Here is an 18,376-nt window from a genome sequence, read left to right as displayed (position 1 = left end):
CTGCAGTGAGCCAAGATCATGCCACTGCACTCCAGTCTGGGTGACAGAGTGAGACCCCATCTCAACAAAAAGGAAATTCTGATACATGCTGCAACATGGATAAACTTTAAAAACATTATGCTAACTGAAATAAGCCATACACAAAAAAACAAATATTGCATTATTCCACTAATAAGAGATACCTAGAACAGGCAAATTCATGGAGACAGACAGGGTTACCAGGTGCTAAGAGAAGAATAAGGACATTATTTAATGGGTACAGAGTTTCTGTTTGTGACAATAAAAAATTTCTGAAAATGGATAGTGATGGTTGCACAACACTGTAAATGTACTTAATGCCGCTGAACTGTACACTTAAATGACTAAAATAATCATTTCTGTGTTATGTAAATTTTACTATGATAAAAAAAATAATTTTTAAAAGTATGTTTCTTAAAGACTTGGCTAGCCAGCAACAACTCTAGTATTCTACACAAAGCCCAGGAATGCCAGGCACGCAGTGGGTATTTTAAATACATTTGCTCAATAATTGATCAGCTCGTATGTTTCTTGGTTGCCAGAATCATTATTTACATGCACAGGGAAGGGAATGGAAGACAAGCAAAGAAAAGAATATAAGGCTTTTTGTCCGACATCTTAGCAAGGCTGCTGTGTCCGCTGCTGCTCTGCAAGCTTCGCAATGCCCCCCAAGGACGACAAGAGGAAGAAGGATGCCGGAAAGTCAGCCAAGAAAGACAAAGACCCAGTGAACAAATCCGGGGGCAAGGCCAAAAAGAAGAAGTGGTCCAAAGGCAAAGTTCGGGACAAGCTCAATAACTTAGTCTTGTTTGACAAAGCTACCTACGACAAACTCTGTAAGGAAGTTCCCAACTATAAACTATAACCCCAGCTATGGTCTCTGAAAGACTGAAGATTCGAGGTTCCCTGGCCAGGGCAGCCCTTCAGGAGCTCCTTAGTAAAGGACGTATCAAACTGGTTTCAAAGTACAGAGCTCAAGTAATTTACACCAGAAATACCAAGGGCGGAGATGCTCCAGCTGCTGGTGAAGATGCATGAATAGGTCCAACCAACTGTACATTTGGAAAAATAAAACTTTATTCAATCAAAAAAAAAAAAGAAAGAAAAGAATATTAGTATCTACTATGTCCCAAACACAGTTAGAGGCTTAAGATACTCTAATTCACTTAATCCTTAAAGACATAAAATTCAAAAAGAACTTCACATCATGATCAGGACCTCAACTGGGTATCCTGCTTTGTTCACTTACTGGCAGTGTTTTTACATGTCGTGTCATCTTATTTATCAAGAAGTCAACATGTGATATGATTTTGAGTAGATGTGGGTCAGGTAAATGTCAGGTAGCTTCTGTAGGGCAAGCCCAAGCCCGACGGTGACAACAACCATGGGGTTGACCCTGAGGTCCCATGAACAGTCCTACAACCCTGGACTTGGGACTCTCTTCAAAGATGCCCTACTGGCGCTAGACAGGTGAGCAACGTGGGAGATTCCTCATCGATGGAGCCCCAAGTACGTTTAATTGTTCACTTGCATAGTCAAGATTTGTCCCTGGCCTCCAGTCCTTCTTTTGGAGGCTGAGGTCAAGGGGGAAGAAGGAACAATGAGGACTTACCAAAGGTAGATGCTTGGTTAGGAAAAATGGTGCTGAGCCTGTATTTATATTAGATTTGGAAATATTAAAATAAATGCCTACATTTTTCAGGTTTTGTCTGTCTATAATGGGGAAAATCCAAACTGCCTGTCAGCTGTTCTTCTGACTGTATGATTCCAGTTTCTGCGACTTTTACCTATAGGTCAGCGTGAAATGAAAACAAAGGCATTGGAAAGAGGCCCAAGGGACTCAAGGTCAAATCCTGACTCCATGACTTACCAGGTATATGATCTTAGCAAGTTACTTCATGTCGTTTTTGTTTTTGTTTTTGAGACACAGTCTTGCTCTGTCACCAGGCTGGAGTGCAGTGGCGCAATCTCGGCTCACTGCAACCTCTGACTCCCTGGTTCAAGCAATTCTCCTGCCTCAGCCTCTCAAGTAGGTGGGATTACAGGCATGCATGCGTCACCACGCCCAGCTAATTTTTGGACTTTTAGTAGAGGTAGCATTTCACCATGTTAGCCAGGATGGTCTTGATCTCCTGACCTCGTGATCCTCCTGCCCTGGCCTCCCAAAGTGCTGGGATTACAGGCATGAGCCACTGCGCCCAGCCATTATTTCATGTCTTTGGATACCAATTTTATCATCTATAAAATGGCAGCTTGCTATCACGTGGCGCCATGTAGCATAGTCCTAGAAGCAGCCTGCCTAGATACAAATTCTGGCTCTTCCACCTATCAGCTGTGAGACCTTGAACAACCTTCTTACTCTTTCTATGCCTTAGTTTCCTAAGCTAAAAAATGAGGATAATAAAAATATTTAACTAATGTGTTTAATGAGGATTAAATGAGTTAATGCTTGTGAAGCCCTTAGAATGAAATCTGGTACCTAAGAGGAGCTGAATAAAAAATAACTTTTAATATTATCACATCAGTGTTTAACTTTCTCTTTTAAAAAAATAGCCCTAGAGATTTAAAAACATTTAAGAAATATGACCTTCCGTAAAGCTTGCTTCCAGTCCAGTGACTGCATGTTTTAAACACAAGCAATACACCACAGTTTTGCTTTAGATGGTTGGAGCTATATAATAGAAAATGTAAAATTATAATGTAAATTCTTTAGTAGAAACTTTAAAGGAGGAATAATTTTCTATGGTGCTGATTATCCAGAAATCCTTGGAGCATTCCTGCTGCCAAATAGAACAAAAAATAAGCTTTTAAAACACACAGCTTAAATGCCTTAATTCTTTGGAGAGGTTCCCTTTATTTGATTCCCAAGCTCCAATAATAAAGAAATATTGCTTCAGGAAAGAATAGAGAAGCCACACAGTTATGATCTGTTGACATGTTTGTCATAGGATGTAATGTCTGAAGTAAAGCACTGCAGGTCTGACTGGTTCTATTGTCTGGAATAAAATGGCAAGGAATGGGAGCCAATGCCACAGGATATCAGGGATTGAGCAATGAAGGGAAGCTCTATCTTCAATCCTGGGTTTTTCTTCCTTTCTCTCCGCTCCGCTCCCCTATCACTGCCCCACTCCTGCCCTGGTTTCCAAAACTACAATCTTAATAAAATCCCAGGTGAAATGAAAGAAAGAGCTAAAGTAGCATGTGAATTAGATAAGTTGGTCTTGATTCTTGATATGTTCCTTCAGTTGACAAATTACAACAGCTGAATTGAGTCCACTAATAGATTTGGTGGTTTCTATGTGTGGCTTCAAAGAAACACAATTGGTAAATCCACCAGTTTGGTCAGGTTGGTTAGCCTGCTTTGGGTACATATCTACCATAAGACATATGTACAAAGCCCAGAAATTATACTTTGGGAAAATCTCCCAAGATTACTACTTTGTTGACAGATTGTTACTGGATCCTCTGAGCAATAACTCAGAACTGTTTCCAATTTAAAATATTGAAGCCCCATCTTGAAATGATAAGCTCAGGTCTAAATTTAAAGGAATATGGGTTCAATCTCTCCATTCACCTCTTTGTGTTCTCACTTCAGTTGGCACTTTCATTTACTCATGACACATTCCACCCTCACCAGATCTTTTTCTTCCAGCACAACTCAGACAAAACCACTTATTAGCAGAGTAGAAGCAGTCAGAGCGAACGAGGCAGGAAGAAGTGGTTCAGGGCTAGGAGCAAATGATTCATCGACATAAGTGGACACACTTAAGCCCTTGTTAAATGTTCTCATGATTTCTCCCATGCAGAATTACAAGGAACCAGTGAAAATACTTTTGTCAAACTGAAAATGTAAGTTACTGAGAAGGTCATTTGATCTTGAGGCTTATGAAAGGAAAGAATTGGGAGTGTGGAGGCACGTCAATGGTAGCTGACACTACCATTGGTAAAATCAGCTCACCTCCAACTGACTCAGATTGGGGGAAGAGAATTTGACAATTATATCATATAGGAGTTTACAAAAAGTTGGTTAATGGGTTTAAAATGCTAAGTTGACTAAGGTGTCCTCAGACACACTGAGCCTTCCTGCAGTGCCCTTTAATATAAAGTTTTCCAGATACCCACTCCGATTATCCCAGCTAAATTGCTTTCTAATCAGAACTCATAATACGTTATTAAAACAACTAATGTTTCTCTTATCTATTTAGTTTCTAGCTATTTGTTTCTTTTCCTTAAGGGCAGGAGCCATATCTTACTCTTCTTTAATTTTTCATAGCTTTTTAAGTATAGTAGGCACCCAAAATATTCAGTGAATGGCTTTAATTTTCCTGTCATGTCCTATTATATGGAAATATCTCTAATCATTTTTAATGCTGAGGAAGGATTGGCAATAATCCAAATTTCTCTCTTAAATTTTATTTTTAGTGTATTTGCATTCCCACTTACATTGTAATTAGGCTAATTATCAAAAGCTTGATTTCAACAGGGCAGAATGGCTCACACCTGTAATCCTAGCACTTAGGGAGGCTGAGGCAGGCGGATTGCTTGAGCCTAGGAGTTTGAGACAAGCCTGGGCAACATGGCAAAACACTGTCTCTACAAAAAATACAAAAATTAGCCAGGCGTAATGGCACAGGCCTGTAGTCCCAGGTTCTCTGGAGGCTGAGGTGGGAGGATCCGTTGAGTCCAGGAGGTTGAGGCTGCAGTGAGCTGTGGTGGCACCACTACACATCAGCCTGGGTGACAGAGCAAGACTCTGTCTCAGGTTAAAAAAAAAAAAAAAAAAAAGATTTCCCAGAGTACACAACTGTCAAAAGGAGGAAGATAGACCAGAAGAAGGCTGAATGAGTGGCAAGAATAAATAATTTTGGAATTAAAACTCTTCCCTAACTATATCAGGTCATGTTCCCCAGAAAAGAGACTATAGTGGGGATTTGCATGAGGATCTTATTGGAGAGTGATCTCAGGAGTATCTGTAAGGGGTTGAAGAAAAAAAGGATTGAGCAGAAGGAGAGACTGAACTGTTACATAAAAACAACAGTGGTCTCAGCTGATGTCAGGGGGTCTGGAATAGCCCTTCAGAGTTGTTCCAAATGGAGGTGAAGGAGCCTGAAACATTTTGCATATCACATAGTCATGGGTGCAGGCTGCTTCTGAGCAAGGAGCATAGGTGTATTCATCGGTTTTCACACTGTTGGTAAAGACATACCCGACACTAGGCAATTTACAAAAGAAAGAGATTTAGTGGACTCACAGTTCCACATGGCTAGGGAGGCCTCACAATCATGCTGAAGGTGATAGGCATGTCTCACGTGGCGGCAGACAAGAGAAGAGTGCTTGCATAGGGAAACTCCCCTTTATAAAACCATCAGATCTCATAAGACTTATTCACTACCACGAGAATAGCACAAGAAAGACCTGCCCCCATGATTCAATTGTGTCCCACTGGGCCCCTCCCACATCATGTGGGAATTGTGGGAGCTACAATTCAAGATGAGATTTGGGTGGGGACACAGCTAAACCATACCAATAGTCTTGGGCAAGGAAGCTGAGGACAATCCCTAGAGTGGGACTTGGGTAAAAGCTATCAGCAACAGCCAATATTCTAAGGGTGCTGAAAGAATGAGTACCTCAGTCTTGACGTGGAGGACCTGGGTGGCACACTATAGTATCCCCTCCACAATCTAATCTAAAAAGTAAATAATCCACACATATGGGCAATGAAGCAAACATACATATAAATAAGTCAACAATGCTATTTAACCAAGAAAGTCAAGTAACTAAGTCATGAATATTTTTTAAATTACTTGGGGAAGTTATTGAGAGAATTATGTATCTAAAATATGATTTCTATCCTTTATTCTGCCAAATTCCTAGCTATATTGGAGAAATCACTCAACATATTGATTTAAATAAAAATAAGAAGGCTTGGATCCATTGCTTTCCCCAAGGAGGTTGGTAGAAACATACTCAGCCTCATGATAACACTAGCTACCTCTCTAGTACTGCTAACACTTGAATGAAGTAAAATAGTGCTACAGTTAACAGTGTTATAGTTAACAGGTCCTAGCTGTGCCTGGTACACACTAAATTCCCTTTAATGACAGTATGGGGGAACATTAATATAAAGACCCAATAACACTAATTGGTTTACAGCTATTCTTAAGTACAAATGCCTATCCCTCAAACAATGCCATTATCTGGGCTTGATATGGCGTTATTACTTACACAAAAGATTTTACATATTTATCCCATGAAGAATGAGTTTGTTTGAATGCACTGATGAGAAACTAGTAGGACCTCCCAAAATTAGATATCCAAACATGCTTGAATGAGTTCAAGTTAGTGAGGCAACCATGATTCTAAAAGTCAGAGCGGCCCACCATAAGAACTGTGAGCCTAAGACCCAAGATGCTAAAAATAATGGTTCTATAATATGAAGACTATTGTACAAATGGAAATACTATCAGTTGGAAGTTAGGCAGAAGTAATACCACAGAGGTGCTATTAAAAAGTAGTTAACGGGAACCCTTAAGTCAGACTCTCCAGAAAAATTAAAAAAGAAACCCACTACCACATTTTTGCTATGTACACTCTTAGGACAAGTCAATTAACTTTCCTGAGCCTCAGTTTTCTCATTTGCAATTAGTAATAGTACCAGTCTCATTCAGATTGTGGTGCTATTACACAGGATTATACGTGGAAAGTGCTTAGCAGAATGTTTTCTATATTTATATATTCAAGCAACCAGTAAATGCCAAAGAGTAGTAATTAATGTATTTGAAAATATAGTAAATTCTGAAAAAAAAAAGTTTAAGCGAGATAGTTCAGAACTATATTCAGTGAAATATATTCTTTTGGAAGAGATCCAGAAAAAAAACCGTCTTTTGAAAGTTTAAGTTATAAAACTTCCCACGGCCCCATGGTATTGTGAAACAATGGTCAGGCTCAATTGTTCTAGTTCAGCATATTCTTGTATCATGATTTTAAACTTTTGCCCCATAAGATTTTTTAAAATCCAATGTAAGCCTTTGCATATTTAAGTTACTTTTTATTACAGTGTTTTTTTATTTTATTTCTTATTATTAGGAAAGAGGAATATATACATTTCATGAAATAAATGTGGTCTGACTAATGGGAATAAATCATCATAATATAATTTGATGAGGCCGGGCGTGGTGTCTCACACCTATAATCCCAGCACTTTGGGAGGCCGAGGTGGGCAGATCAGCTGAGATCAGGAGTTCAAGACCAGCCTGGGCAACATGGTGAAACCCTGTCTGTACAAAAATACAAAAAAAAATTAGCCAGGCATGACAGTGGGTGTCTAATCCCAGCTACTTGGGAGGCTGAGGCAGGAGAATCACTTGAACCCAGGAGGCAGAGGTTGCAGTGAGCCAAGATTGCACCATTGCACTCCAGGCTGGGCGACAGAGCAAGATTTCATATAAAAAAAAAAAAAAATTGAGGAAATAGGTTTTAACTATCTTATTGAGTAATGTGCACCTAATCTGTAAACACATACCAGAAACAGCCATTGCCATTTTAAGAAGTTAGTTGGAAATTTACTATTACACATTTGACTAGTTCTTCATAGTTTTCAAAGAAAACTTTATACTCTTATCTCTTCTGATAAGCTTTATCTCTGAATTGTCTTAGGCAGGCATACTACTACTCTTGAATCTTTGTGGCCTTTATAGAGACATGGAAGGGAAGATGGCAGAAATTCAGCCAAAATTAGGCTGTCCTGAAGCTGACTCTCATTTCTCATGAGAAGACCTCTAGGAAGTTGTAGGAAAAGGCTTCAATATTTTCCCATATGTTTTGACTTTCTGTATTTAACTCAGCCAACCACTGAGAGAGCTCTTTTCTTTGAGGGAACTTCTTTCAGTTCTTAAGAAAGTGGAAGGATGATAATTTCCCACATGGTTGATGAACTGAAAATCCTATCAGTGCATTTATAGCTTTCTTCAACAGGAGAGAGAAAAGGGCAGAGAGAGACAAAGATATTATAACTGCTAAAAAGGAAAAGGGCAAATTTTATTTTCCATAAGATCATTGGTTCTTGGGTTGTAGGGGAAATATTGACAGAATCTGAAACCTAATTGATTGTTATCAAAAGATTGTGCGGCTAGCTCAAAAACTGTTATGCAACATTCACACCCACCTATTTTCCTGAACTAATATCCTGGAAAAAGCTGAAATTTACCTCTTCAAAATCAATGAAGGGAAAAGATCCCAGAATTATTTAGCCAGAAGCATTTATTAAATATCTAGTTCATTATTTTATTTTTAGATACCTAGAAAATGTGAAAACATAAGAAGTGTTTTAAACATATCTTTTAACATCTATGTATTATCATTGTGAATCAATAAAAACAAGTGATATATAATGCAGAAAGTAAATGGGAAATAAAAAGAATCTCCTCTGATGCACTCTTCCTACTGAGTGAGGTACAAATTAAGGAAGTTTTTTCTACAGCCAGGTTGCAAAGTGTTGGTAACAGCAGAAACTCATTGTTACAAAAATGTGAGGCACATTATTTACCATAAGAAGTTAACTCTGATGTGTTAGGATGTTGTCATCCAACTAAATGAAATTATTACATTCTAGAATGTCTATGTGTAGTTTAATTGCTTTAGAGCCCAAGTCAATGAAACCAAGCCTTGGTTCCATAAATTTAACTCCCATATTGTTCAGTTACTGGAGCCCTGTTCTGTTATATGACTAAAGCCTGCTCCCCTGATCTTGACCATGCTTTTTAAAGATGTATATAAGGGTTACAGAAATAATCCAGTAAGAAAGTACAGGTCATCCAACAGAAACTCATTCACCACAGCCAGAAGAGCACCTCAAAGTACATATGCTGCTAATGGAAGGACATACTAAAGGATAAGATCACAAAATAGTAGGCTTAGGAGGGATCTTTGAGGTCATCTAGTAGGAGCCTTCAGTTTACACAAAAAAAGCTTAGAATTTCAGAAATTATATAATCTGTCCAAGGTAAGTGGGCGGCAGAGCTTGAAATAAAACATGATTATTCTGACCATCATATTCAACTGTAAAATTAATATAAAATTCCTTGGCCTACTCATCTCATAGGGTGGTTGTAAAGTTTAAAATAAAGTGATATCCATGAATATAATATTTTAAAGCCATCTAAACATTGCAGTTAAACATAAGCCAGTATTATTTAGGAAGCAACATGGTATATTGTAAAGAAAACCTGAATTGAAGCCCTAGTTTAACCACTTAGAGGATGATTTGGCCAAGTCACAAAATATCTCTGAGCCTGAGTGTCTTTATCTTCAAAAAAGAGAAAATAATATACTACTTCACCAACCTTACATGATTGTAAAGATCAATGAGGCAAATAATACATGGTAAAAGTCATAATAAGCTGAAAAGTGCTATGGCTGTGAGACCCAAACATAACTAATGCTTCATGTGGCTCAGTTACACAGAGTCTTATAAAAAATAAAAATAGGCCGGGCGCGGTGGCTCAAGCCTGTAATCCCAGCACTTTGGGAGGCCGAGACGGGCGGATCACGAGGTCAGGAGATCGAGAGGACACTGGCGAACACGGTGAAACCCCGTCTCTACTAAAAAAATACAAAAAACTAGCCGGGCGAGGTGGCAGGCACCTGTAGTCCCAGCTACTCAGTAGGCTGAGGCAGGAGAATGGCATAAACCCGGGAGGCGGAGCTTGCAGTGAGCTGAGATCCGGCCACTGCACTCCAGCCTGGGCGACAGAGCGAGACTCCGTCTCAAAATAAATAAATAAATAAATAAATAAATATAAAAAGCAGTCCAGAAAAAAAAACACACATGCAAGCTCGCGCACGTTGTTACTGTCTGGTGTTTGACTTTTTTCTATTTTAGCCATCCTAATGGATGAGAGTGTTATAGCGGTCTTGATTTGCATTTCCTTAATATCTAACAATGCTAAGTGTTTTTTCATGTGCTTAGTCACCATTCGTAAGACTTTGGAGAAACATCTATGCAATTGATCTCCCAATTTTAAATTGAATTATTTGTCTTTGATTGTTAATTGTAAAAGTTCTTTATATATTCTGAATACAAATTCCTTATTAAACATACGCTTTCTAAATATTTTCTCTCATTCCATTGGTTGTCCTTTTATGTTATTGATGTTATTTGAAGCACAAAACTTTTAATTTTGATGACATCCCACTTATCTTTTTTTCTTCTGTAGCTTGTGCTTTTACTGTATTTTTTTAAATTTTGTGCTCATTCAAATATACATGCACAATACAGAGAAATTTAAAGTTAGTCCAGGAAAAAGAGGCTACCTTCCCTAAAGCTGTCCTAGCCAAACTGAATCTTGACTGGACATACAGTACAGATCAGAACCCTGACCTATGGGAATTCATTGATTTCTAAGCTTTTCCACCATCCCATCTCTCCACTCCCATCAAACTCCACCCCTAGTTTTTGTCAAAGTTTCTTTTGGAAGATTCCAGTATTATCTCAACTGAACTAAAAGTAAGCAAGGCTCCATCTCTGCCAAGATATGTCAGAAAATCAGTATGCAGTATGCTGTCAATAATCAGAGGTCTTTGTGGTATGCCTTCAACTAAAAAGCTCAGAAAGGCCAGCATAGAAAGTATGGACCCAGAATGGGCAGAACTGGGGAGACTCATGACTATTCTTCACCTCTTGGATAAACACCAAAATGGCAACAAGAAATGAGAGCTAAAAGTTCCAAGTCAGAAAAGTAAAAAAAGGAAATACAAGAACCCAAAAGACGTAGTAGTCAGTGCATATTTTGCAAAGGAGCAGATTTTTCTTCATGTCTCAGAGGGTATTAAAGGAGTATTATCCACCAATCTTTCTTTTCCACAGTAGCTGCAGGTTAGCATTATATCCAGCTAAACTGAGATTAGGGACATCTTAGCATTCTGACTACCATAAAATGTAATTAGACTAAACTAGAAGGTTTTAGTTCCAATTCCCTAATTATAGAAAAGCGTATCTGATTGATCCAGGCCAATCAAGTTATCACCTCTGCTCCAATCAGAGTGGACATCATATAGTATAAACACGACTCCTACAGTAAGAAAACCTGAAAACATATCTATGATAATAGGTGATGGTAATATCACTGCCTGGCAGGAAGAGTGCTAGTCTATCAGGTCACATAATCTCTGGGCAATTCCACAGAGACTTTACAGTTGGGTTTTTTTTAATGAGTCTGTCTCATCTGTCTCATTAAGATCAATGGTGTGGTTATCAATAAAAACATGGCCATGGCCATGCCTGTAGTCCCTGCTACTCAGGAGAAAGGTAGGATTGTTTAAGCCCAGGAGTTCGAGGCCAGCCTGGGCAACATAGTGAGACCACATCTAAAAAATAAATTAATTAAATTAAATTTAATTTAAAATGTGGGATTTTATCCGTCAATGTAAAAATAAAATACAATTTTTTAAAAATCAGTGAAGTTTTTTTTTAACTTTTGCATGGACATACACCCAATTCCCATAGATCAGTCAAATTATCACTGCAGTTTATGAGACCAGATACTTCTTGTTCCAAGCACATACTTATGTTTAATTCTCTAAACACAGTGAATTCTCCCATAACACAAAATAACCCCAAATTCTGAGGTTTTTTTAGTTGTAAAGTTATACTACATTTAACTTTTTTTGTGAATAGTTTCAAATTGTATTTTCAACTGGGAGCATGGATCAGTGGTTAAAAACAGGAAGTCTGATGAGCAAACTTGAAACCAGTGAAAATACAGAAGATAATGAGGGAAATTCAGAAAAATCTGAAATTGGCAACAGATGTGACAGTTATGGAGCAGTTCCTAAGTTTTCCCATATGAATCTGGTAGTGGAAAGCATGATTGCAATATCCTGCCAAACATGCCAAACAAGCAGTAAATCAACAGAAGGCAATCACAGGCTGTTCTCAGAGGCTGATCGAAAGTGATTTTCTTAGTATTTTGGATATTTAATAAAAGTTGTGTTACTCTTGTTAATCCTGGAATAATAATTGTATGAGACCATGATGCTAGCAGAATTATTTAAAAAACCAATCATGCAAATTTTATAAAGAGCACCAGAATTCAATGAAAAGCACAGTTTAAGAGGCCAAAAAGAAATTTCTTAAAGTTTTCCTCAAAGGTAATTTCTGAATCTTCTTAGAAAGCGAAGCCTATATGCTTGTAGAAACTAAAGTGAAACAGAGAAAGGAAAGCTTTAAAGGCATCATTTCAAATAATTCATTTTTAGACTTCAAAAAGCATCAACAACTGCTTAGGAGAATAAAGTTAACCAGATTTTTTTATCTTGCATTTAAATTAAAACATCGATATTAGTAATTTAGCCATTTTCTTGGTCTTTGCTTGTTAAACTTATAAACGGTGTATTTGATGATGAAATGAGGAGTAAACAAATTTTCCCTGAGTTATGGGTATACATTCAGTCTAAGACACACAAGGCTGTTGGAGGGATGATGGTCATGGCCCAAGCCCTCACAAACCCTGAATGCCAAGCAACTTAGGCAGAATTCAGCAAAACCACACCTCAGAGAATGCCTTCTGATTTTCAAAGTGTGTCTAACGGAGCAGTCAATGCTCTATGTTATGCTTAAACATGTGTTTGAATACTATTCTTTTTAGACAAGTTTATAATGAAATGAAACTTTTTCAACCATATAGATGTGTGCTATTTAACCAGAAGAAATGGCTAGACAGGGCTAAACTGGTAGTTTTCATCTTAAATAACTTTTTAAATGGGACTTAATTTGGCTACTCAAAGGCCTTCTTGGATTATATCCAAGTTCTTACGATTTAAGGTTGTGAAATAAGTGGCTTCTGTAAGGGTAAGATATGACTACAAGTGTTAGTGCGACTTAACAATGGTGTGAAAGCAACACTCATTCAGTAGAAACCATACTTCAAGTACCCATACAATCATTCGTTTTTCACTTTCAGTGCAGTAGTCACTAAAGTACATGTGATATTCAACACTTTATTATGAAATAGGCTTTGTGTTAGATTATTTTGCCCAACTGTAGGCTAATGTAAGTGTTCAGAGCATGAGGTAAGGTAGGCCAGGCTAATCGATAATGTTCAGTCAGTTGGGTGTATTAAATGCATTTTTAACTCATGGTATTTCCAGTTTGCTATGGGTTTATCGGGATGTTACTCCTTCATAAGTTGAGGCACATCTGTATTATTAAATCCTAGTCAAGCCAAGCCAACACCACCAGTCCCAGCAACACTGAGTGACCTGCCCTAGGCATTTTCTGAGGTGCTTACCTTACTCTTAGATCCCACCCTGAAAGAATCAGACTCTGAGAAGTCTTATCACAAACCTGTGGTCCATCAATTAACAAGCTTTTATTGAGCACCATTCTGTACTCAGCACTTACATTCACAAAACCTTAAACTCCTCTGTGTACTTAGTCTGTTTTATCTCCGCTTCTGTCTTAATAAGTGCCGTTACATGGGGGATCCCAGGATCCCACCAGCCTGCCTGACACATCGGGTTTCAGGGCGCTCCTGTGATGACTTACAGCCCAGTCTTTTCAGTACATTGTCATTTCCTCTCTTTACCACATCTCATTCTTTCCAGGGCGTTTCCTCTATTTTCAAATACAGGGCAGTTTGCCAACATATCTTCTGTTTTGGAATAGTAATCATTACACTATGCCAAGAATTTAAAAAGTATTAGAATGGAGACTGCTTTTAAATCCCCCTCACTCTGTCAGCATAATCCTAGGTATTGCTGCTTCTCTTGGGACACATACTTATTTCTATTTCTTACTTTTCTGACCGAATTCCAATAACTACCTCATAACCCAAGCAAACTGCCCTTTTTTCTTATTATTATGATTATTCCTCTTATCTTTTCTCTTTCTCTTCTCATAAACGGTGGCACTGTTGTCTGTAAGACTTTCAAGCATGGGTCTGTATGTCAAAGTTAAATTATTTTAATTGAACTAAAAGGTTTTGAAGGCCTACAAGACTAGCTACTTAAAAACATAGATCTATTAATTAGACACAGGCTCAAAACCTTATGGTATCATGATGGGAGGAATGAGTAAGTGTGAACAAGTAAATAAATAACCACTAAAATGAGAACTAAGGTGAAGATGAGAGGTACAAAATCTTTTGGGGGACAAAGCAAAGAGAAATTCTATATGTTTGAAGAACCAGGGAAAGCATCATAGATTTCGAAATAGATTTCGAAGATGGAGACTGCATAGATGTCATCCTGACCCAAGAGGAAAGGTAATAGAACAGAGAAGTAAGGACATGTTGAAGGAACAGTGAATGGTACCACTTGGCCAAAATGGACCTCACATGTAAGAAAGTGATGGCACATATGTCTCTAAGATAACTTGGTCCACATGTTTTCCTACTTCATTTTCTTGGAAATAATGAATAATGAAGCCTTCTGAGCAGAAGAGTGTCCTAATCAGAGCATGCACGAAGAAGACAAACCAGCCAGCAGTGAATGGGGTGAATCCAAATGTTGAAGCAGGAGCAAGAGCCATGTCGGGAGCCACGACAACCGTCCAGACAAAAAAGCAACACAGTCCTGAACTGAGCAGGCCACAACAGAAGGAAAAAAGGAGAAAAAAACATGGAATGAGCATCTGCATTTCAGGAACCGCATGAAGTCCTTGATACATATTATTCCATTTAATGGAAAAGAAAGTTGAGTATGAGAGGCATAACCAGGATTAGGGAAAAGAATGAGATCAGTATTTATTAGGACTTCATATAAAATGTGCAGCTCTCATCCAATCCTCTCAACTGGCTATGCAGGGAATGTTATATTCCCTGCTTTATACATAAGGATATCAAGACTCTGGTGAGCTTAACTAACTGGCTCAAGACCAAAAGGGTAGTAAGTAACAAAACCATGATTTGAACTCAGACTTATCTGACTGCAAAATAGATGCTCTTCCCACCCTGTGTACCACAAAGCTTATAGAATCTTCCTTACTCCACAATTTACTAGGCACAGGGCATGAGAAGTAAGAACGAATAAAAAAATTACTTGTGAGTTGTGAAAGATGATTCATTAATAGTGGTGTCATTTATAAAAACAAAATAGAGACAATCAGTTGGAGTTTGGGGTTTCATGAACATAAGTTAGTGGGCTTCGTTTTAGATACGCTGAGTTTAAAATTCTGGCTGGTTACCTAAGTAGGAAAGTCTTAACAGCAATTGAAAATTGCTAGATTTTAGAATCATCAGGAGAAAGATTTTGAGATGAAGGGAAAAGAGATTGAAGAAATTCACGTGTAAAGCAATGTGAATAGATGAGAAGTCACATGAGGCAAAGAATGTGGAGAAGATCATATTTTAATTATAGAGCAGGAGAAAGAAAAAGCAGCTAGTGAAAGAGATGGAAGAGAAGTTTCCAGAAAGATAAAAGAACAAGCAGGCTATGGTATCACAGAGGCTATAGAAGGAGAATGTTCCAAAAAGTGAAATTTCTGCAGAGACAACAAGGAGAATGAGGACTGAAACAAATCCATTAGATTTGTTGGATATGAAACTAAACTCCCAGTGATTTTCTACAAGGTAGTTTCATAGAGGGGTAAAGGTAGAAGCCATATTACAAGGGGTTAAGAAGTGAGTGTATGAGCAGGAAGTGAAAGCAGAATTTGTATTCTTTTAGAAGAAGTGTGGTAATAAACGGAAGAAAGATAAGGCAGTAACCTGCTACAGCAGCAGGGTCAGAGGGGGGTTATTTTAGGATATGGACGGCCCTGGCCGTATTTGTGGCAAAGGAAGAGAGATTGGAGATTGAAGATGGAAGAAAGATAGGGCTTAAAGGATGGAACAAAACTTAGAGGAGGTGAGCCGTAACAGAATTAAGAGCAGTGTTCTTGTCAAGGAAAAAAAAGCAAGTTACCTTATGTTGAGGTAGAGAAAAGGAAAAGAGGGTAACCCTTCAAGAGATATTGAGAGAATTCACATGGACTGGCCTCATTCTCAGTAAAACATAAAATGAACAGCCAATACCAGGAAGAGAAAAAGAAGATCTTCTCCAAAAGACTGGAGCTCATTTTCTAAAGGGAAGAAAAATGTTTATGTTGGTCACAAATAGAAATTCAGTTTTGCAACGTTATCAAACTTCAGCAATTTCCCAGGGCTACTCTCTATAGCATGTATTTCCTTTTCCAGAATCAAAGCTGTTGTTCTCTAAAAGTACACGTATTTCCCTCGGACTGCATGGTTATAATTTGGACAAGGAAGATAGCCCTATTGGTTGTCAGAAATAAAGCAACTCTCTGGACACTTATCCGTGTTCTTTTGAGAAGAAAGTTCAAGATGTTCACTTCAGTAATGTTTGCCAAAGCAAGTACTGTTCTCAGTGTTTATTATCAAAGCCTATCAATTATATGATTTTAATTTGTCTACGAGTAACTGTACCATCTTTTAGCAAAACATTCTATTTCATGAGGATTAGAAACAGAAATTTTAAAATAGCCTCAGTTACTGGAGCTGTTTTCCTAGTCCTTTCCATTGTCACCTTTAATCCCTAAGATTATAATTATTACATCATTATCATTATCATTCATTGATCTGATACTCCTTGTGGGATATACAGTGTACATGAATATTATTTAATCCTCATAATCTTATAGTATAAATATAATTATTATCATTCCCACTTTGCAAATAAATAAATAAGATTAGGCCACATAACTTCTCCAGGGTCTCAGAGCTAGTAATGGTAGAACGAGTATCAGTCCTAGTCTGATTTAAAAGCCTATGTCTCTAAAGACTAAGTTGTACCACCTCACGATTCAGTTGGATATTTTGTTACACAGTTTTTTCTTGTTCTCTAATTTCTTTGGTTACTTAAGAAGTCTCCTTTTTGTCCCCCTTCTCACCATGAGAGTATAAATTCTTTGAAATCAGATACAAACTTTAGTATCCTTGAAACAGAGTCTAGAATATTGGACATACTCAAAAAATATAAAAGTAAATTGAAATAAGAGTAAAATCAACTCAGAATCTTGCTCCATTTTTCATCACATCTGCTTTGTTTCCACTACACCTCCTATGCTCACCACCCCTCTCATTGGTTTCAAAAGAATATGCAAGTTTGGGAATGTAACTATTATTGTGAAAAATAACACCATAAAATGGCTTCTATAAATAAGACTGTTCTTGTCAAGTGTCTAAATGTAGTGAAGATGAACACAGATTTTTCTCATCAACAATTACACAGGAAGATTGGAGCTGAAAATTCCCTGGTTCCTTCCCCTTAGAGATGATGTTCCCTGGTTCACTCAACAGCTGTTCACTGAGTATCCTCTATTTGCCTCATCCAGTTCCTGCCCTCCGAGTTCTCAGACAAGTAGGGGAGACAAACAGGTGTTATACAATTACAGAAGAGCCTGGTAATGCCGGAACAGAAGTAGTAAGGATGGCTGAACGACAGCCTGACACTTTTTCATCATTAATATGTATTTCAACCTAACTTCCCAATATGGGCTCATTTCCTTTTTGCATCAACACGAAGCCTCAAATGAAACCACACAGTGTATTTCATTTCAAAATGAAACTCATGACACAGCTAAGAAGTGAGTCATCCTCAGAGACCATGAAATTTTAATCCCAGTGGTTGAAAGACTGGCTGGGTCTTTTTTTTTTTTTTTTTTTTGAGACAGAGTTTCACTCTTGTTGCCCAGGCTGGAGTGCAATGGCACGATCTTGGCTCACTGCAACCTCCGCCTCCTGGGTTCAAGCGAGTTTCCTGCCTTAGCCTCCCTAGTAGATGGGATTACAGGCATGTGCCACCACGCCTGGCTAATTTTGTATTTTTAGTTGAGATGGGGTTTCTCCATGTTGGTCAGGCTGGTCTCGAACTCCCGACCTCAGGTGATGCACCCGACTTGGCCTCCCAAAGTGCTAGAATTACAGGCGTGAGCCACCATGCCCAGCCTGGCTGGGTCTTTTCTATCATTAAGCTGCATTATGTATTTCGTGGGCTGAACTGCTTTTAACCATTCATTTTAATTTAGCTGATGATTGTCAGAACGGCTCCTCTTTGTACTATAATGATAAAACCTGCAACTCTCCACAGTCACTAAAAACTGAGTTTGAAACAAAGGGCAAAGAAAGTGGATAAATTATTTTCCTCACTGACCTAGATAATAGAGGAAATTAAACAATCTGATCACAATTTTTCCACAGTGATTATCCTCACAGCCTAACCTGTATTAATTATTATTTTACTCTATTGTGTGAGCTATAGAATTTTGTAAGTTAACAAAAGGCAACATCCTTTCACTTTGGAATGCAAAAAAAAAAAAAATAGAGAGATAGGAAATCTTGGAGTGAAGCATAGATGCAGGCCA

General features: G+C 38.1%; 1 pseudogene across 1 annotated transcript; it reads left to right on the top strand.

The window, feature by feature from the left end:
• The first annotated feature begins 453 nt into the window (after window positions 1–453).
• Window positions 454–2,007, top strand: LOC116273712 (annotated as a pseudogene). Its single transcript, XR_004182032.1, has one exon. The product of XR_004182032.1 is annotated as a 40S ribosomal protein S25 pseudogene (transcript).
• Window positions 2,008–18,376: the final 16,369 nt, after the last annotated feature.

Source organism: Papio anubis, chromosome 2, assembly GCF_008728515.1.
Source record: "Papio anubis isolate 15944 chromosome 2, Panubis1.0, whole genome shotgun sequence".
Lineage (NCBI taxonomy): Eukaryota > Metazoa > Chordata > Mammalia > Primates > Cercopithecidae > Papio > Papio anubis.
The sequence above is the reverse complement of the archived record's forward strand: the minus strand, read 5'-3'. Positions and strand labels throughout refer to the sequence as shown.